This window comes from Ahaetulla prasina, chromosome 3, assembly GCF_028640845.1.
Source record: "Ahaetulla prasina isolate Xishuangbanna chromosome 3, ASM2864084v1, whole genome shotgun sequence".
Taxonomy (NCBI): Eukaryota; Metazoa; Chordata; class Lepidosauria; order Squamata; family Colubridae; genus Ahaetulla; species Ahaetulla prasina.
This window is the reverse complement of record NC_080541.1, coordinates 172,429,684-172,451,598: the sequence shown is the minus strand read 5'-3', so window position 1 is coordinate 172,451,598 and position 21,915 is coordinate 172,429,684. Positions and strand designations below refer to the sequence as shown.

Below are 21,915 nucleotides of genomic sequence, written 5' to 3'. Positions count from 1 at the left end.
TTTGGCCAGTAGGATGCTGCAGGAAGCATCTGTCTCATCTCCCCCACTTCTTCCCCCCCCTTTCGCCGGCCCGTAGCTAACTACAATGCTGATCCGGCCTTGAAGAAATCCAGTTTGACAACCCTGGACTATAGTTTTCATAAATGCAAACCAGCATTTTCTTATGGCAATTTTACTTCCATATACTATGAGTCCACCAATTCGGGGAACACTTTTCTAAGATTTCTTCCTTATAGCTTAAAATATTTGTTTTTCTACAAAATAAACTGACTGTTTTCCACTCTCGGCTCAGCTTCAGCTTCTAGGAGTGGGAAAGCCAATGTACCCCCAAATCTCTCAGAAGTTCTATTTATCAAAGCCAATGATGACAGATACTTTGGAGTAGCGTTATAGGTCAACAACATCTAAAGTGTTGTAGAATTTTTTAAAAAAATCCTGTTTAGAATCTGGCTTCATATTATGACATTACAAAAAAGTTAACTTGCGCTTACATAGGGAGTTTTATTCATATAGACGAGAGGTCGAACGACTAGCCTTGTGGTGCAACCAAAACAATCTGGAACTGAACACACTCAAAACCGTAGAAATGGTGGTAGACTTTAAGATAAACCCTTCCATACTTCCACCTCTCACAATACTAGACAACACAGTATCAACAGTAGAAACCTTCAAATTTCTAGGTTCTATCATATCGCAAGATCTAAAATGGACAGCTAACATCAAAAACATCATTAAAAAAGGAAAACAAAGAATGTTCTTTCTGCGCCAACTCAGTAAGCTCAAACTGCCCAAGGAGCTGCTGATTCAGTTCTACAGAGGAATTATTGAGTTTGCACCTCTATAACTGTCTGGTTCAGGTCTGCAACCCAACAAGAAAGACACAGACTTCAGAGGATAATTAAAACTGCAGAAAAAATAATTGCTACCAACCTGCCTTCCATTGAGGACCTGTATACTGCACGAATCAAGAAGAGGGCCATGAAAATATTTACAGATCCCTCGCATCCTGGACATAAACAGTTTCAACTCCTACCCTCAAAACGACGCTATAGAGCACTGCACACCAGAACAACTAGACACAGAACAGTTTTTCCCCGAAGGCCATCACTCTGCTAAACAAATTATTCCATCAACACTGTCAAACTATGTACTGAATCTGCACTACTATTAATTGTCGTGTCCCACTCCTCCGCTGACAGCTGGGTCAGGGAAATCCAAATCAGGCTTGCCTCTGCAGCTCTGCCCAAAGTCCTAGCAAAGTCCTCAGAGCAGGCAGGAGACCAGTAAGTGACTTCAGCAAGATAAGTTCGACTTTTGCCTGACTCAGAGACTGCCAGAAAGTAGATCCTTTATATAGGCCATGGGGTGTGGCTCCATGACTCAGCACTCATTAAGGCCTGCCCCTCCCTTCCTTCTGTTGCCTCCGCCTCTCCAATCTTCTGATGCGAGGGTCACTCCAATCAGCTGTTGTTGGGAGTAAACCCTCCTCAGGCTCACCTGCTGTGGAGGAGGGGGAGGGGTCTAGCTGCTCCGTTTGCCTGGGCATGGAGTCAGGGCTGGGGCAGGGAGATGCTCCTTCTTCTGCAGTTTGTGTGGGCATGGAGCCAGGACTTGGGCCGGGAGGCATACATTCCTCAGTGTTCGGGAGCAGGTAAGAAGGCCCCGGCTGCTCTGAGGGTGGGCAAGACACAACATTAATTGTCTCATAGTTCCCATCACCAATCTCTTTCCACTTATGACTGTATGACTATAACTTGTTGCTGGCAATCCTTATGATTTATATTGATATATTGACCATCAATTGTGTTGTAAATGTTGTACTTTGATGAACATATCTTTTCTTTTATGTACACTGAGAGCGTATGCACCAAGACAAATTCCTTGTGTGTCCAATCACACTTGGCCAATAAAAAATTCTATTCTATTCTATTCTATTCTATTCTATTCTATTCTATTCTATTCTATTCTATTCTATTCTATTCTATTCTTATTCTCATGCAGCAAGCACATGCTCCCCATAATAAGCAACTAGGCTAGTTTTATGAGGTGAAAATTTTGGGATATGTGAGAGATGGTTTGATATGCTAATAACTGCTCTGTAAAACAGAAACAAGTATCTGCTCCTAGAAGATGAGATTACAACAGTTTAGAAAGCTTTACTCAATAGATTACAGATCACCTAACCAATATGTTGCCAACTTAATAACTGCAGTGATTCACTTAAAAATGTGGCAAGAAATATCGTAAAGTGAGTCAAAACTCAACAGATGTCTCACTTGGACTATCTGCAAAATATATTATTATTTTTTAGATGTGGGCTAAATTTATTTGTCTCTGATAACGTCCTCAGGTTTTTCAAATAATATTAAATAAAAATATGATTGCTCATGCAGGTAGACTTTCAGGTACTTCCTGAATTTCAAAAGTGCCAAAATTGATCATATTCATAATGGTAGATAATTGTGAGAACTTCACTACATTATGGGCATATCCCGAATCTATTTCTCACGTTTGTTGCAGAGCAACAGTACATCTACACAGCTGTCTGAATAAAATCCAGGTTACCTTGAGTGATAAAAATGTTAACTAGTACAACTGAAATAATAGTTAACATATCTGGAAAACAGTTTAACATTTAGACATTTTAACATCTCCCGAACAACCATTTTTGCCTGAAGTTTTTATAAATCCAGAATACAGAATCCACAGGAAATCCTCAGATGAGCTATTTCCTCTCCAGCCTACAAGCCTCAAAAGGTAAATCTTCTAAACCTATGGTTTTTGCAGCATGTTTAAATTAAAAAGATACTAATCTCATATTTCACAGGTCATGGAAAATTTTGTAGCATAGACTTAGATTTGTGAAGAAAGTTTTAGACTTCTGAGAATGGTAATTTTCAGAGGAACTGTAACCGAAAGATCCCCAAATCTTTCCATCAATATATATTTTAGGAATGTCAAACAAGCTGAGCATTTTCATGATCTACCTTTAAAAATATTTTTGGTTATTTTTTGCTACTTTATATTTTTTGGAAAATATTCATTATATCTTTATTACAGAATGACATTCTTCACATTCCATGTAGCACAGGGTAGTTTTCCAATTTTTAACCTGCCCTATTTTAAAATAAGTTATTAGATTTCTAAAACAGGTAACAAAAATAGCACGCAGCAGCGTTCAAAAGATTTATGTGCAATGTATAGAGAAAAAGAATGGGTGTGTTCTGCCTGACCCCTGCTTATTCTGCTAGTGGACACTGCTACTAAGAGAGGTATATAAAATATGATTGCTCATGCAGGTAGACTTTCAGGTACTTCCTGAATTTCAAAAGTGCCAAAATTGATCATATTCATAATGGTAGATAATTGTGAGAACTTCACTACATTATGGGCATATCCCGAATCTATTTCTCACGTTTGTTGCAGAGCAACAGTACATCTACACAGCTGTCTGAATAAAATCCAGGTTACCTTGAGTGATAAAAATGTTAACTAGTACAACTGAAATAATAGTTAACATATCTGGAAAACAGTTTAACATTTAGACATTTTAACATCTCCCGAACAACCATTTTTGCCTGAAGTTTTTATAAATCCAGAATACAGAATCCACAGGAAATCCTCAGATGAGCTATTTCCTCTCCAGCCTACAAGCCTCAAAAGGTAAATCTTCTAAACCTATGGTTTTTGCAGCATGTTTAGATTAAAAAGATACTAATCTCATATTTCACAGGTCATGGAAAATTTTGTAGCGTAGACTTAGATTTGTGAAGAAAGTTTTAGACTTCTGAGAATGGTAATTTTCAGAGGAACTGTAACCGAAAGATCCCCAAATCTTTCCATCAATATATATTTTAGGAATGTCAAACAAGCTGAGCATTTTCATGATCTACCTTTAAAAATATTTTTGGTTATTTTTTGCTACTTTATATTTTTTGGAAAATATTCATTATATCTTTATTACAGAATGACATTCTTCACATTCCATGTAGCACAGGGTAGTTTTCCAATTTTTAACCTGCCCTATTTTAAAATAAGTTATTAGATTTCTAAAACAGGTAACAAAAATAGCACGCAGCAGCGTTCAAAAGATTTATGTGCAATGTATAGAGAAAAAGAATGGGGTGTGTTCTGCCTGACCCCTGCTTATTCTGCTAGTGGACACTGCTACTAAGAGAGGTATATAAAAATATGATTGCTCATGCAGGTAGACTTTCAGGTACTTCCTGAATTTCAAAAGTGCCAAAATTGATCATATTCATAATGGTAGATAATTGTGAGAACTTCACTACATTATGGGCATATCCGAATCTATTTCTCACGTTTGTTGCAGAGCAACAGTACATCTACACAGTTGTCTGAATAAAATCCAGGTTACCTTGAGTGATAAAAATGTTAACTAGTACAACTGAAATAATAGTTAACATATCTGGAAAACAATTTAACATTTAGACATTTTAACATCTCCCGAACAACCATTTTTGCCTGAAGTTTTTATAAATCCAGAATACAGAATCCACAGGAAATCCTCAGATGAGCTATTTCCTCTCCAGCCTACAAGCCTCAAAAGGTAAATCTTCTAAACCTATGGTTTTTGCAGCATGTTTAGATTAAAAAGATACTAATCTCATATTTCACAGGTCATGGAAAATTTTGTAGCATAGACTTAGATTTGTGAAGAAAGTTTTAGACTTCTGAGAATGGTAATTTTCAGAGGAACTGTAACCGAAACATCCCCAAATCTTTCCATCAATATATATTTTAGGAATGTCAAACAAGCTGAGCATTTTCATGATCTACCTTTAAAAATATTTTTGGTTATTTTTTGCTACTTTATATTTTTTGGAAAATATTCATTATACCTTTATTACAGAATGACATTCTTCACATTCCATGTAGCACAGGGTAGTTTTCCAACCACAGGTATCCAGAAGAAGTGGGGACAATGGAGGACAAGTGATGAAATACGTTGAGATATTGCCATGGAAACTGCGCTGTTACAGACTTACAACATCTCCATGAAACAACAAATGACGAAACTACAAACAGCAAAGTATCACAATGTTTGTTTCATCATTTGGCATCATAGTAAAGGTAAAGGTTCCCTCGTACATACGTGCTAGTCGTTGCCAACTCTAGGGGCAGTGCTCATCTCCGTTTCAAAGCCAAAGAGCCAGCGCTGTCCGAAGGCGTCTCCGTGGTCATGTGAAATCAAATTAGTTGTTTCATATATTAATTTTGCTGTTGAAGATTAATTGGTTCCTGTAAATGTTTAGATTCTTTTGAATGATTATCAATGGGATAATAGTATAGGATAATAACTCTATTGATCACATTATTTCTGGCTTCGGTTTTAACTTTGTCCCTCTCTTATTTTTCCCCCCATTTCCATTTGGAACAGAAAATATTGCTGTAATCAAAGCTCTTTTAAATATATTTCAGATAGGTTATGCAGGTATGTTTTTCCAAGTGGCTATACTTTTTAGGAGGAAATAATCCATATTTACAAAACCACAGACTTCCCTGTATTTAAAAGTAAGCATACATAAATCAATTTTAAATTACTTCTGACCAAAGCCTTTGAAATTACCCTATTTTCATTCAGAGATCTCACACTTCCCTAAAATTCGCAAGATTTCTTAGAGAAAATTAGGGCATCTAAACAGTTTACTTTTCAGCAGTAGATGTATCCTGAGGAAATGAAGTCAGCTAGAATTGGCTTCCAAAAGCCATCTACTTGGCAAGAAAAAAATGCCTCAAAGGCAATTATTCATGCATGCAATTATTCATGCATGCAATTATTCATGCATGCAATTATTCATGCATGGTTCAATATCGGTAAAGACAGGGCCTGTTTTGTAGCAAGCCAAGGTTGTCTCAGGTTGCCTATTTGGAATAGTCAGAGGAATAAGCATTCAGACATTCTTTAGTGCCTTTGTTCCTGTTTTCTTTTCCATTATTTACTCGAGTCAGTCTCTCAGTATTACTTATATATATTTCTAATCTTAAAATCATCAATTACTGCAGACAATTTATTGGACCGAGCATTCCTAGTTCACCATTTCATAAATAATTGAAGGTGGTGAACATATCTGCTATTCTTTTCTCTTTCTATTTTCTCAACAACAAACAGTATTAACAGTAACAGAGTTGGAAGGGACTTTGGAGATCATCTAGTCCAACCCCCTGCTCATGCAGGAAACCTGTACTAAGGATTTGAACCTCCAAACTGCTGACCTTTCTGTTTCTAGTCTGGTGCCTTCATCATTGGAGCAAACTGGCTCTCAATTTCTACATTCTAAGATATGTCAATTAATTTTTTGTATACTTTAATAAGATTTCGTCATTGTTCTTTTAAATTTGCTGGTCATTGACTGAATAGATAAGACAAATACTAAATAGTGAGCCTAAAATATTTCCCAAGATATGCATCTTTCATCCACAGGTATCCAGAAGAAGTGGGGACAATGGAGGACAAGTGATGAAATACGTTGAGATATTGCTATGGAAACTGCGCTGTTACAGACTTACAACATCTCCATGAAACAACAAATGACGAAACTACAAACAGCAAAGTATCACAATGTTTGTTTCATCATTTGGCATCATAGTAAAGGTAAAGGTTCCCTCGTACATACGTGCTAGTCGTTGCCAACTCTAGGGGCAGTGCTCATCTCCGTTTCAAAGCCAAAGAGCCAGCGCTGTCCGAAGGCGTCTCCGTGGTCATGTGAAATCAAATTAGTTGTTTCATATATTAATTTTGCTGTTGAAGATTAATTGGTTCCTGTAAATGTTTAGATTCTTTTGAATGATTATCAATGGGATAATAGTATAGGATAATAACTCTATTGATCACATTATTTCTGGCTTCGGTTTTAACTTTGTCCCTCTCTTATTTTTCCCCCCATTTCCATTTGGAACAGAAAATATTGCTGTAATCAAAGCTCTTTTAAATATATTTCAGATAGGTTATGCAGGTATGTTTTTCCAAGTGGCTATACTTTTTAGGAGGAAATAATCCATATTTACAAAACCACAGACTTCCCTGTATTTAAAAGTAAGCATACATAAATCAATTTTAAATTACTTCTGACCAAAGCCTTTGAAATTACCCTATTTTCATTCAGAGATCTCACACTTCCCTAAAATTCGCAAGATTTCTTAGAGAAAATTAGGGCATCTAAACAGTTTACTTTTCAGCAGTAGATGTATCCTGAGGAAATGAAGTCAGCTAGAATTGGCTTCCAAAAGCCATCTACTTGGCAAGAAAAAAATGCCTCAAAGGCAATTATTCATGCATGCAATTATTCAATATCGGTAAAGACAGGGCCTGTTTTGTAGCAAGCCAAGGTTGTCTCAGGTTGCCTATTTGGAATAGTCAGAGGAATAAGCATTCAGACATTCTTTAGTGCCTTTGTTCCTGTTTTCTTTTCCATTATTTACTCGAGTCAGTCTCTCAGTATTACTTATATATATTTCTAATCTTAAAATCATCAATTACTGCAGACAATTTATTGGACCGAGCATTCCTAGTTCACCATTTCATAAATAATTGAAGGTGGTGAACATATCTGCTATTCTTTTCTCTTTCTATTTTCTCAACAACAAACAGTATTAACAGTAACAGAGTTGGAAGGGACTTTGGAGATCATCTAGTCCAACCCCCTGCTCATGCAGGAAACCTGTACTAAGGATTTGAACCTCCAAACTGCTGACCTTTCTGTTTCTAGTCTGGTGCCTTCATCATTGGAGCAAACTGGCTCTCAATTTCTACATTCTAAGATATGTCAATTAATTTTTTGTATACTTTAATAAGATTTCGTCATTGTTCTTTTAAATTTGCTGGTCATTGACTGAATAGATAAGACAAATACTAAATAGTGAGCCTAAAATATTTCCCAAGATATGCATCTTTCATCCACAGGTATCCAGAAGAAGTGGGGACAATGGAGGACAAGTGATGAAATACGTTGAGATATTGCTATGGAAACTGCGCTGTTACAGACTTACAACATCTCCATGAAACAACAAATGACGAAACTACAAACAGCAAAGTATCACAATGTTTGTTTCATCATTTGGCATCATAGTAAAGGTAAAGGTTCCCCTCGTACATACGTGCTAGTCGTTGCCAACTCTAGGGGGCAGTGCTCATCTCCGTTTCAAAGCCAAAGAGCCAGCGCTGTCCGAAGACGTCTCCGTGGTCATGTGGCCAGCATGACTCAACACCAAAGGTGCACGGAACGTTGTTACCTTCCCACCAAAGGTGGTCCCTATTTTTTCTACTTGCATTTTTACGTGCTTTTGAGACTGCTAGGTTGGCAGAAGCTGGGACAAGTAACAGGAGCCTACCCCGTTAAACGGCAGCACTAGGGATTCGAACTGCCGAGCTGCCGACCTTTTGACCGACAAGCTCAGCGTCCTAGCCCCTGAGCCATAGTACCTTCATTTTAAAAAAATGCTTTGGGTATGATCCAGGAAGATTCAATTTTACTCATCTGTAGAATCAGACCATTGCTAGTGGAAAAGGTGTTTTAAAACATCTGTATGTTTTGTGAAATACCACTTACAAATGCTTTGTACAACTTTATTTTTTAATTGGACAGAAGGGTGAAACTATTTAAAAGCTGACTGGGGATTTAGAACTAAAAGTTCATTTACTCCTTTTCAGTATACGTCCCTGACGTGCTAAGCCAAATGCCAAGGAGAGCCACGCTTAGAAAAAGTTACACAGGTAAGCCATGACTTACAACCATTTCCTTTAGTGCAGTGGTTCTCAACCTTTATAGTGCTGCAACCCCTTTAATACAATTCCCCACGATGTGGCGACCCCCAACCGTAAAATTATTATTTTTTTAGGCAGTGATCTAGGCACGCCTCAGCAGCCGCAGAAGGGGAAAAAAAGCGGCAAACTGTTTTTTTGAATTTATCGTGCCTGAAGCCGTATAGGCTAGCGATCTGAACTGCTTGCGATTGCCTTGAGGACCGAGGCATTAAAGCGGAGACTCCTCCCCTATTAAGTTTATCATGCCTGAAGCCAGATTAGGCTAGTGATTGGGAGTGATTGCAGCTGGCTTGAGAGAGAGAGACATCAGAGCAAAGATTTCTCTCTTTTTTAATTCATCGCACCTGAAGCCGAATTCGGCTAGCGATTTGAAGAGCCTGCAGCTGGCTTGTGGAGTCAACCATTTCTTCGACTCTTCTTCGATTCTTCGACTCGCATGTATACTTCCCATATTTCCGATGGCCTTAGGCGACCCCTGGCAAATCGTCATTCAACCCCCAATGGGGTCGCGACCCATAGGTTGAGAACCGCTGCTTTAGTGACTCTTTGAAGTTATAACAGCACTGAAAAAGTGACTTTACAATTGATCCTTACACTAATGATTATCACCTCTGACACTGGAAGTTTTTAAGAAGACATTCAACAGCCATTTGTCTGAAATGGTATAGGATTTCCTGCCTGAACAGGGGGGGTTGGACTAGAAGACCTCCAAGGTCCCTTCCAACTTTATTGTTATTCAGTTATCACACCATCTTCATAGACACATGATCAAAACTTGGGTGCTTGGCAACTGACATGCATTTAGGATGATTGCAGTGTCCCGCGATCATGTGAATGTCATTTGTGCTCTTGTGGCCAACTTCTGACAAAAAGTCAACAGGGAAAGTCAGAATCACTTAACAACCATGTGATTCACTTAACATCCACAGCAAAAAGTTCATAAAATTACATTCCCCTCACTTAATGATGCAAGTTCCAGTCCCGATTTTGGTCATACAAGTCAAGAACTACCTGTACATTCATTGCACATAGAGTAATAAGATATAAATCAGTCAAGTTCCTATATATCCTTCAAATAACACCAAATGTTCAAGCTGTCTGATGTTTGCTAAATCCCATAATTCCATTAACTTCCTGAACATGGTTAGTTTTCCTTTTCCTTCCCTTACTCACTTCATATTCTGACAGGAGGTTGATGCACTTTGAAAGACACCTTCACGGGGTCAGTGTCAAGGAAACAAACTCACAAAAAACAGGCCCAAGGGAAGTCATTTAAAAGCTTCCACCAGTGTCAGCAAAAAAAGCCTGTTTGAAACTTACGTCCTATAATGACAAAAGGGTTCAGTTTCTTTGAAGGGACAATGAAGGAAGTAAAAACCATGAAATTATGTTCTAGAATTGTTGTTTGCAAAATCATGCCCCCTGTTAAAATTTCTCATAAAAGCCTCACACATAGTTGGAACCATATGTACTCAAAACCTCATTGTTATTACTGTTGAAAGGCAGGAGTAGTTAATAGGTTGTGGTTTGGCAGTGACCCGGGGAGACTTTAAGACCTAGATTTTTCCTTTCAAATTGCTAATTAACCAGTTTAATAATAAAATGGTTTGAATTTGACCAAAGAACTCTCTTTAACCGCTGCGTAGCCTTTGGAGTTGTCGGTTATAAACTTTGAAATTAAATATTTGTGCCAACAAAATGCAGCCACAAAATTTTAGCTAGGTTACTGAGTATGCCCTATGAAGGAGGCTGAAAAATGGTACTAAACTTTATGTACATCCCTGTTTGTTCAAGTTGGATTTTCATGTTCTACCACAAGTGGCGAAGTGGGGGGGGGGGAACTTGCTGGAAAGAACACAAAATGTGTAGAGTGGAAAAATATTTATTAACAGGAGATATTTTTTTCCCTTCTCACAAGATGAATAACTTAATACTCAGAAAATACCTGTAAGGAATTTTGAAGTCCTCCGGTTAGGTTAATTCGTTCAGTGACCATTCAAAGTTATGATGGTACTAAACAAAGGGACTTATGATTTGTCCTAAAGTTCTGGCTGTTGCAGCATCCTGATAGTCAAGTGAACCACATTAAAATGCTTGGCGACTAGCTTGCACTTACAACTAGTTGTAGAGCTCTGGGGTCTGATGATCATTTGCAATCTTGACCTTGACTTAAATGGGGAAGCCAGCAAGGAAGGTCACATGTCATTCATGTAAATCTTCCTCATATCTGGTCTTTCTTCAATTGCATGCATCATATGCTCCCCACACCCTTCACTCATATTTACCCATGCCATCTTTCCCTGGCCTTCCTGAACTTGCACGTCAATGATTCTAAGTGTGAAAACGGGTCATAAATCACTTTTTCAAGTGCTGTGGTGACTTTGAACAGTCACTAAATGAACTGTTGTAAATTGAGGACTATCTGTAGACAAATGTTTGCTTCTGCAGACTCAGACCTTGAAGGTTTGAGATTCTCCAAACAAGACCGGAATGAGAAGCACCAATGAGGAAACTTTTGAAAAGTAAATGGCTATAAAAACTTTAAAAGCAACTCAAATATCCCCTTACGATAATAAGACTCCAAAATCAGTGTTTCTTGTTAGGCGACCCCTGGCAAATCGTCCAGGTAAACTTGGTATGAAATTTCTAAGAAGCTTGTGGGGGGGGGGGAGCTTCTGAGGTTAAAAAATTTCCCACAAAACAATTATTAATTTGTAGGCAACAGTCAAAACAGCTTTCTGACAAACATGTTATTTTAATGGTTTATTCTGTGCTGTGTTTGCCTAAACTAGTTCCTGTCTCTATTAACTCTAAAGGCAAATAGGATATAATAGTTATGGTACTGAGGTCAATGTTTCAATAGCTTGGTCTTAAAACATATGTTTACTAGGAAGTCACTGCAATTAATTTTTACAGTGTCTTGAGCTATGAATTATTATGAAAGAGTGGTTAGGGTTTTAAGCATATTGTAAATCCATATATAATCATCAGAAGTTGAATCTAACTCTGTAGAATTTAGCTAACTATTGTATCTCAATGACCTTGAAATGATAAGAACTCTCATTGCCATCTAGAGGTAATCTGGATTTTTGCAATCCAAAATACACCAAGTTGTTTGAAGCTACACATGATTCTACTGCAGATATTCTGATGAATATGAATCTGCTGGCCACAGATTTATAATTAGAATGTCTTTGATCCTAATTGTTCCAAGTTCTCACTAATACCTCAAAAGATTGTTAGCTTTACAGTAAAAACTAAAATCTGATGCTTAAAAATCAAAACTTGTGTGTAATCAACTAATATATTTATTTATTTATTTATTTATTTATTTATTTATTTATTTATTTATTTTGTCATAACAATATATGTAGGTATCATACAAAAGATTATATAATATATAAACACATATATGGGTAAATATAAGGAGGTAAAGCATATATGTATATAGGAAGAAGAAAAGAAAAACAATAGGACAGGAACAGTAGGCACGTTTTCTGCGCTTATACACGCCCCTTATTGTCCCCTTAGGAATGGGGTGAGGTCAATAGTAGACAGTTTTTGGTTGAAGATTTTAGGATTATGGGAAGAGACCACAGGTAAAGTATTCCAAGCACTGATGATTCTGTTACAGAAGTCATATTTTCTGCAATCTAGATTAAAGCGGTTGACATTAAGTTTAAATCTATTGGTTGCTCTAGTATTATTGCAATTGAAGCTGAAGTAGTCTTTAACAAGAAGGACATTACAATAGATGATTCTGTGAGTTAAACTTAGGTCTTGTCGTAGGCGACGGAGTTCCAAGTTTTCTAAACCTAGGATTTCAAGTCTGGTGGGATAAGGTATTTTGTTGTTTTCAGAGGAATGAAGAACTCTTCTTGTAAAATATTTCTGGACACGTTCAATTGTATTGATGTCAGAGATGTGGTGAGGGTTCCAAACAGGCGAGCTGTATTCTAGAATTGGTCTAGCAAATGTTTTATATGCTCTGGTTAGTAGTGTGGTGTTTTTGGAAAAGAAGCTACGCAAGATTAGGTTTACAACTCTTAGAGCTTTTTTTGCTATGTAGTTGCAGTGGGCTTTGGCACTTAGATCATTTGACATGAAAACTCTGAGGTCTTTAACGGGAATGGGGTCATCTGTATGTACTTAGTGTTTGGGTTCTTTTTTCCTATATGTAAGACTGAGCATTTGCTGCTTGAGATTTGGAGTTGCCAAGTTTTAGACCAAGCGGTTAGATGATCAAGGTCGTTTTGAATGATAGATGTATTGTCTGTGGTGTTAAATAGTTTGACATCGTCAGCAAAGAGAACACAATTACTTGAGATATGGTCACAAAGATCATTAATGTATAGTATGAAGAGTGTTGGTCCAAGGACGCTGCCTTGAGGAACGCCACTCTTGACAGGAACAGGATTTGATAAAGCATTGCCAATTTTGACCACTTGTTGTCTGTTTTTTCTGTCTGTTAGACAGAAAAGCAGATATCCATTTGTGAAGAGGTCCTGAGATGCCATAGGATTTTAGTTTTAGGAGAAGTTTATCGTGTACTACTGAGTCAAAAGCTTTGCAGAAGTCTATGTAGATGGCATCTATTGTTTTGCCTTGATCAAGATTTGTAGTCCATATGCTTTTACAGTGGAGTAGTTGTAAGTTACATGATAATTTTTTCCGGAAACCAAATTGTTTATTGGAGAGTAGGTTGTTAGTTTCTAAGTGTGAGGTAATGGATTGGTTGATGATTGATTCCATGACTTTGCAGGTGACGCAGCACAAAGAGATAGGTCTGTAATTTCCGACTAAGCTGGGGTCTCCTTTTTTGAAGATGGGGATAACTGTGGCTAGTGACCAAAGTTTGGGAAGGAAACTGGTAGTGAAGGCTTTATCAAAGATTATGCTTAGGGGTTCTGCTATATTAATGGAAAGTTTTTTTAAGAAGTATGCACATAGTCCATCGGGTCCAATAGATAGCGATGGTTTTAAGTTATGAAGAGCTTTTCCAACGTTATCTTCTGTGAAATCTATATGAGTTAAGTCATCATAATCATTGCTGGTACGTTTGTGGAATGTCGGATGTGTGTTATCGGAGTTAACAAAAACTGAGCCAAAGAAAATGTTGAAGAGGTTTGCTTTAACTGTTTCGTCATTGCATTCTTTGTTGTTAGAATCTTTTAGTGGTGGGATGGATCTTGAGTCTTTAAGTTTATTGTTAACAAAATTATAAAAGGCACGATTGGAATTTGTGCGCAGAAGGTTCTCTTCTTGCTTGGTGTGGTAATTTGTGCATTCAGTTTTTATTTGGTTGCATATATTTCTGTAGCGGATTTTGAAATTTGCAACATAGCCTTTTTTGTTTCTTCTCCAGAGGGATTTTTTTTTTTGATTGAAGCTTTTTTATTGATATGGGTAGTTTGCTTTTCCTGATCATGGTAGTCATTTGTGGTACATATAGTTTAATGACTCTATTGATCTCAAGTAGGAAGACTCTATAGTGGTCTTCAGCGGTTATGCAGGTTGCAAATAGATTTTGCCAGTCCAGAAATGAAAGATCGTTGTTTATAAGGTCGTAATTGGCTTTTTTGAAGTTGTAGTTGGGAATACTATTGTTATGACGATTTAAGTATGGACATATATTGAGACGAAAATCAATCATGCAGTGGTCACTGTTGGAAAAAGGTTCTTTAATTTGTAGTCCGTAAATTGAATTTGGGTTGTTGCAGAATATGAGATCAAGGCAGTTGTTGAGTCTTTTATTATTGGTTACAAGTTGTTCAAGACCTAGGTTTAGTACTGATTTTTATATTTCACAGAATACACAAGATTTATCTTGAAAAACATGTAAAGAGGAACAAATATTTCAATAATGCTATTTTATATTTCATCAGGATAGTATACAAAAACATCAGAATATGTTTACGATCACATCCTTGATATAGAGAGAAAAACTATATCCAGCTGAACAATCTCTGTGGTTTGATAAGTATCCGGTTGAAGAGTTCAATGGATCACATCCAATTTTTTTCCTGGATCTTTTAAAGCAAAACAATTAATCAAACTCTCTTAAGTATCTTGACCTCTGAAGTGTATATGCTGCAGATAAATTTGGACAGAATATGTGCATAATATTGCAATTATGTTGCATATTCAGTCTTGAGTTTGTTCTACTTGCATTTGTAGCACATTTTTAATATGTTGTTACATTATACAACAATCAAAGAATATATTTCCCTTTACTCAGGATAGGAAGCCAGAAGATTGTTAGATGAACTCAAAACCGGTACGTGCATTACTGTAGAAGTATTTGTGTAATAGTGCAATGGTGTACTTTTTCTTCAAATTAACTCCTTCCATAAAAGAACGTAATCCAGCCAAAGTTATCCTATTTATCTGTCCTTTATTTTATGCAATAATATGGCAAAGCTATAACTCTGCCCACTGCCAGGAGTTCAGTCCTGACTGATTCAAGGTTGACTCAGTATCTAACCTTCTGCAGTCGGTAAAATGAGGATCCAGATTATTGGAGGCAATATACTGACTCTGTAAACTGCTCAGAGAGTGCAGTAAAGCGCTGTGGAGTGGTACATAAGTCTAAATGCTATTGCTATTGCTAGTCATATTAAAATGGCCAAATATAAAGCTGGTACATATAATACAGCAACAATGTACTTTAGGAACTGGTAAATTACATCTACAGAGAAATTGGTGTGTATTTCCATTCGGTGTACAAGCATGCACACATTTTGAGACCCAGTTTGGTCTAATGGTTAAGCGACCAGGCTTGAAAGCAGGAGACCCGGAGTTCAAATACTGCATTACCCATGAAAATCAGTTGGGTGACTTTGGGACAGTGACTGTCTCTCAGCCCAGCCCAATTCACCTCACAAAGTTGTTGTGGGGAAAATAGGAAGAAAAAGATGTGTTGGATATGTTTTTCGCCTTGAGTTATTTGTAAAACTAATAAAGACGGGATATAAATAAATACATTTTACCCATGCCAATAATCGCCATCAGAATTCTCTAAGTCTTTGTTGGAGGAGAGTAAAAGACTATAGACACGGAAGTAACGTTGCTATTTTTCAAAATGGCCTGGAGGAGGCTCAGTGGGGACTTTGATTTAGATAATCAAATGCTTGGATAAACACAACTGCTATTTATAAAGATGATTCTGGCTAGGGCATTTTAAGGGAAACTGATAACTAGGAATTTCAGACAAGGAGGCTTTGCTGCACAGTTTACAAAGACCATAGTAAACTTCTGTTTACGTAATGGCTTAAAACAATCCAGATTCACTAAATCCACATGGAGTTATTTATGCTACTGATTTAAACTTCTTTCATAAGTGAAGAGACTTCACAAGCCAGTATACCAAACCTACTTGAGAAACTACTAACATAACCACAAGCTCAGCTTTTAATTAAGCCAAATTGCATTGTGTGTGCATTTGTGTCCATCTAGAAGAGAAAAGAAAGCATTCCTAAAAGTTAATTAGTTCACAGTGTTTGGGAAATCGAGATTGAAATTTGACAGATTCAATCAAAACCAATTTAAATTACTTAGAAAAATAAAAATGTAGGTCGGTAGCAAAAGGTTTGAAAAGAAATGATGGGTTTATTGAAACTGCCATCCCCTTCAAGAAGTGAATAATTATATATATGAGGCCATGAATATGAAATAATTATAATTCTTGCAAACTGTAAAATGAATTGAATAGATCTGTAGTGTTCTGAAGCAATAATAATAATTATTATTATAAAATTTATTTGCTGCCTATCTCACCAGGGGCTACTCTAGGCCAGGCACTATTCTAGGCAACACACAACCATAACAAAATCAAGAAATAAAAAGGAAGTTTAAACAAAGTGAAAATAAAATATAATAATAAAACAAACAAACAAGGAAAAAGAAAACAAAGAAAATACATCAATATGACTAATTTAAAAAAGATAGGTATGTGGCGATTGGGGGAAGGTGTAATGGTATAATGATAACGGTAAGAATATAGAAGAATATGGATTTTTATTTTAGACTAAGTTTGTGTGGCTACTTATGTGTTATGTAAATCCCACTGTAACTTTGCAAGAAAGATGGATTGTTTCTAGGATAATGAAAGCATATATATAGTCAGGGTTTGACTTTCTGCTATTTGCATTTATTCCTGAGTATCTCAAAGAAGATTAAAATATTCACTATATATTTGTGCTTAGAATAAATGCTGCAGTTTATGCTGATGATTTAAAATTTATTTCATAGGTGAAGAGATTTCACAAGCAGATATACTGACAAATGTCAGTAACATAAGTGACAAATGTCACTTAACAAATGTCTCACTTAGCAACAGAAATTAAGTCAGTTTGCATTGTGGGTGAAAGGAGAAAAGAAAGCATTCCTAAAAGTTAAACCAAAGTTAAATTAAATGTCTCTGGACATGGATTAATTGTACTTCCTTTACCAACCATTGTATCAGAATAGGAGGCAAAATTTCAGATCCAATGATATGATTATAATTTTTGACACATCTCTGAATAGAACTAACCCACTGTTTTTGAGGCTGTTAAGAGCATCAGTCGCCTTATGTAATCTGTAAAATACCCCTCTGACAAAAGAGGGGTTAAAAAGGATTTTGCATTCAAATGAGAATGACAACGAATAGGAATTCTGAAATACAGCTCTAGATACCCGATTGCTTTTACATATTATATTTTAGATGATTTATCATCCGTTTTTATCAATAACCAGTTGACTCATCTAAGCAGGGTAGATTTCAACTAAAAGCCCCACAAGACAAGACAATTAGTCAGCTAAGCCTGCTGTTGAATTATCCATCACCAAGTAGCCCTCTTTGGCAGGATGCCTGGGAACAAGGGGAGAGCTATGCCAATGCTTAGGTCCCTTTTCATCTCAATTGCGTGCATTGTCACCTTGTAAAATAGATGCTTCAGAGAGATTGACTGGATTTCCAGCTCTCCAAAAGCTGGTTGTGGGAACTGCTTACGACAAATGTTGTTATCCAGCTTAGCTGTGATCCTCTGTCACAAAAATCCTTTGTCACCCCACCCACAGGAGGGTGAGGTGAAGAAATGCCATGCAAATGCAACTGACACGGAGTAACATGTGAAGATAACGTTGCAAATTACAAAAGTCACTTAAGTTACCTTTCACACGTTGTAAAATACTAGGAATTAATTGTCATAATGCTGCGCTTAATTTATCCTCTAATCAATTGTTAGCATTTATTACTAAGTGGATTGCTGCATGTATTCCAATATAACAGCCAGGAGTTACTGCTATGGAAAAGAACCACAAGGGCCCATTAGTATAGATAAAATATAATTTAAATAACTGTCAAACCATTTAACAATTCTGCTGTATCAGGTTTCAGTGGGGAAAAAAACACAACGGTGGCAAATATTCACAACACAAATTAACAATCTTCTCTTCAATGCATTCCTGATTAAAGAGAAGAGGAAAAAAAATTACAATTTATAGTATTTGTTGTTCTGTACTGCCTTCAATTGAAAATGTCAATCTCTTGCAACACGATCAGATATGACCTGAAAATCTGATTGAGATGATTCCAAACAAATCTATTCGCACTCAGTATAACTCAGTATAACCCTGGAATTATCCATCTTTGGTTGTTTGTTTAACACCACTTTTATTTTATAGAAGGTTCTGTCTACATATGCTGATTTATTATATTATGGGGTCAAACACTGGGAAACAAGAGGAATGTTATAATCCATCACATATCATTGCTCCATAGTAAATTCAACAGAATACATATGTTTTTCTTTGTCTCCTGTTAGATAAGAAAAATATTTCCTATACACCTGCAGTGATCAAGGCTAAAATATTTCTTGATGCTTCCTATGGGGGAAGTACAAAGACAATCCGTTTCCTTGTGGAAGGAAGGAGAAGGGCTTATAAAACCAAAAAGCAAGATATGAAATACACTTGATGCTGTTATTCTTCCTGGAACGGGAGCAGAGTATACATGCAAAACTTCATAGAAGTTATTTTCCTATGTAAATGCCTTTCTCATATGGGATAGGCAGCACACATTTATGAGGTTTTGAACTATCTTAGTAAATCGAGACAGGCTTACTGCCAAGGAAAAGTAAAACACATGGGAGTGACGAAGAGGAAATCAAGAGGGATCAAACACTGTGGTGGAGGAAATTATCCATATCTATTAGCAAAAATATTTCATATGAGTTATTTTTTATTTTTTATTTATTTATTTTGTCACACAGTATATATAAGCGTAAGCATTAGTTATTCTCAAACTTTGCAGATATTTCAAGGAGTACATGAATTAAAATAAGCCTTATACAAATTTGTCATTTCCTTCCAATCATCTTGCAAAGATTATATCCCTTTTTCAGCTGAGCATCCTTCCACTACAGTAATTGTAACCTCACACACTTTGTTTTGTTGTTCTTATGACTTGTGTAACTATCATGAAATAATTTCTATGCCACCCTAGAGACAATTGCTAAGCACAGCCTTGACAGTTTGGGATGTGGGCCACTCACAACCTTACAGAATGATTAAACAAGGGCAGCAAAAACAGATTATTACAACATAGGAGATGCAAACAACACAAGGAAAGTATTTTAAAAATGTATCACCAAAAATCACAGAAAAAGGTTGGACTGTAGTGCGTACAGACAAAGTAAAACTTGTATACACAACACTGAACAATTCTATTTTATGTTTAGCCTCAGTTTATTAGTGGTAAGTTGTGTTTCATGCTAAACAAATCCTGAGAAATATCACAATATAAACATGAAGGTCCTTTCCAGTTTCAATAATTTTGGTGATAAGTTAGTGAGATATTTTCTTATGGAACTAAAGTAAACCATATTAGTCTAAGGAAGTCAATATACTTGTTCAGTTCTCTTCTACTGCAATATTCATGTAATGCTATGAGTGAATAAGTAGATATGCTGTCATCCAGATGTCCAAGCTACATTTTTATTTCAATCTTTGATGTGAAAGGAAGGTGAGAGAAATTTGACTAAGTCAGTCTGGCAGGTATAAAAGGGGATGGCATGTAATAATGGAAGTTGAAGTCCACAAGTCTTAAAGGGACCAAGGTTGGAGACCCCTGTCCTAGATGAATGCCTATCACCGAGCCTATAGAAAACATGGACATCCTAAAGGTGGTTTTTCAAGAGGCAACTGGGCTTTCTTTGTTTTTCTTTGAAAATGTTTTGCTTCTCATTCAAGAAACTTCTTCAGTTCTGAACAGAAGAAGCTTCTTGAATGAGAAGCGAAAGTAAACCATGACCTGGATGACTGAGAAGCTCCATAGACCAGGGGTCTCCAACCTTGGTCCCTTTAAGACTTGTGGACTTCAACTTCGAGAGTCCCTCAGCCAGCTTTGCTGGCTGAGGGACTCTAGGAGCTGAAGTCCACAAGTCTTAAAGGGACCAAGGTTGGAGACCCCTGCCATAGACATTCAAAAAACGGGGACATTTTTATTGTTTTTTAAAGTACATTTTAAAAACGTCTACCAAGTGAGTATAGAGAATGCTAAAACAGTGCTTTCAGAACTTGTCTTCTTCGTGTCAAAGAGTTTAGCTGTTTTTGACCCCTTATCCCTATTTTCAGAGTCTTATACCATAAAAAAAGCAAAGCAAAAAAACAACAACAACAAACCAAAAACCCACATCTTTTCAAGCTCTTTACTTATACTTTATTCGGCTTGGTATGCTACAAATGAAACCAACAGTACTAATTGCACTACTCCAATATAGACTGCCTTAAAACATTCTGCTTCAGAGCTTGCTCTTAGCATATAAAAAAATAAAATGAAAATTTATGTTCATTCTTCGGGTAAATATTCAGAGCCTATGTTCTTTCATGCTACAACATTTAACAACATGATGAGGTCATAAATGGCCAAAGTACAATTTGATACAGACACCACAGATTTTTTATTTAAGTGTTAAATGATTTTGTTTCTGATTGAATAGAAGCCACCATGCAGGATTAAAGAACCAAGACTTCGTTTTTAGAAAAAAGGCCTACCACTAAAATTAGTTGTCAAGGCTAACTGTTCAGGATAGGCAACTGGATTCCTACCAATTGTCTGCACAACTTTAAACAGTTCTGACTACTGACCATGGTAGATGGAATATGGAAGAAGAATAGTAAACAACAGTCTTTGTTCTTTTATCAGAACAAAGATTAATCCAAGAGAAATTGGTGTCTGTAATGGCAGCTAGCTACTGCAATTTAAAAACAGATATTATCTAACTCTGAGGCCGCTAACAAAAGCAAACAAAAATCAAATGCAAAAAACCATCCACCCTTTCTCAGGAATGGGTAGTTTTCTCAACAGATAAAGTTACACCATTGAATTTTCTAAGGGAACTCTAGGGAATCCACGGTGGAGCATCTGTTAAGTCGGTAAAGTTGTGATAAAAGTAGTTCTCTCTTGGTGCTCATATTTCTTGGGGTGGGGTCGGGGGAGCCAAAAAAGAAAGAAAGAAAGAAAAAGCTCCTTCCTAGCTGATGTATATCTGTTCAAGGCAAAGATGATGCTCCTTAGTCTTCAACTTTAACAAAATAACAGATGTTCTCATCAGAGCCCCAAACATCTCCACTGCAGTTTTGTAAAGTACATTCTCTGGGACTATCAAACTGGCAATCAAAAGAATCTATAAGAGAAATGCCGGAAATTATGTATCGTATCTATATTAGAGACATTTGTTCCATTAATCCAGTACTGCTTCCTTTATAAAAAGGCAGCTGAAAGCAGAGATAAGAGTTATAAAATTCAATAGGCAAACTATAATAAAATGGAATAAAATAAAAAATGCATTTAATAGGCATTTTAAAAGCATGTGCATTAAAAAGTTTTAATTGTTTAATGTTCTTGATAGGTTTTACCTAATCTGCACAAGATAGCCTAAGAAGAAACATGCCAAGATTGGAACCTCTGAAAATGAGCAGAAGAGAACATTCAAAAGATGTTGCCATCTCAGAGAAGTTTCTTCAGGAAGTTATTGCTAATTGGCAACACAAAATGCGTAACTTTTGCTGATAATCTAACTAATTGGAAACACTCAGTATAATGTAATGTTTCCTACCACTGAATCAAGGAGCAAATTAGGCATGAA

General features: G+C 36.6%; 1 protein-coding gene across 2 annotated transcripts in view; it reads right to left on the bottom strand.

Annotated features, from left to right (window-relative positions):
• Positions 1-21,915, bottom strand: part of TRABD2B (TraB domain containing 2B) — a 282,822-nt gene that overhangs the window by 78,635 nt on the left and 182,272 nt on the right. The gene's annotated exons all lie outside the window — the stretch shown is intronic.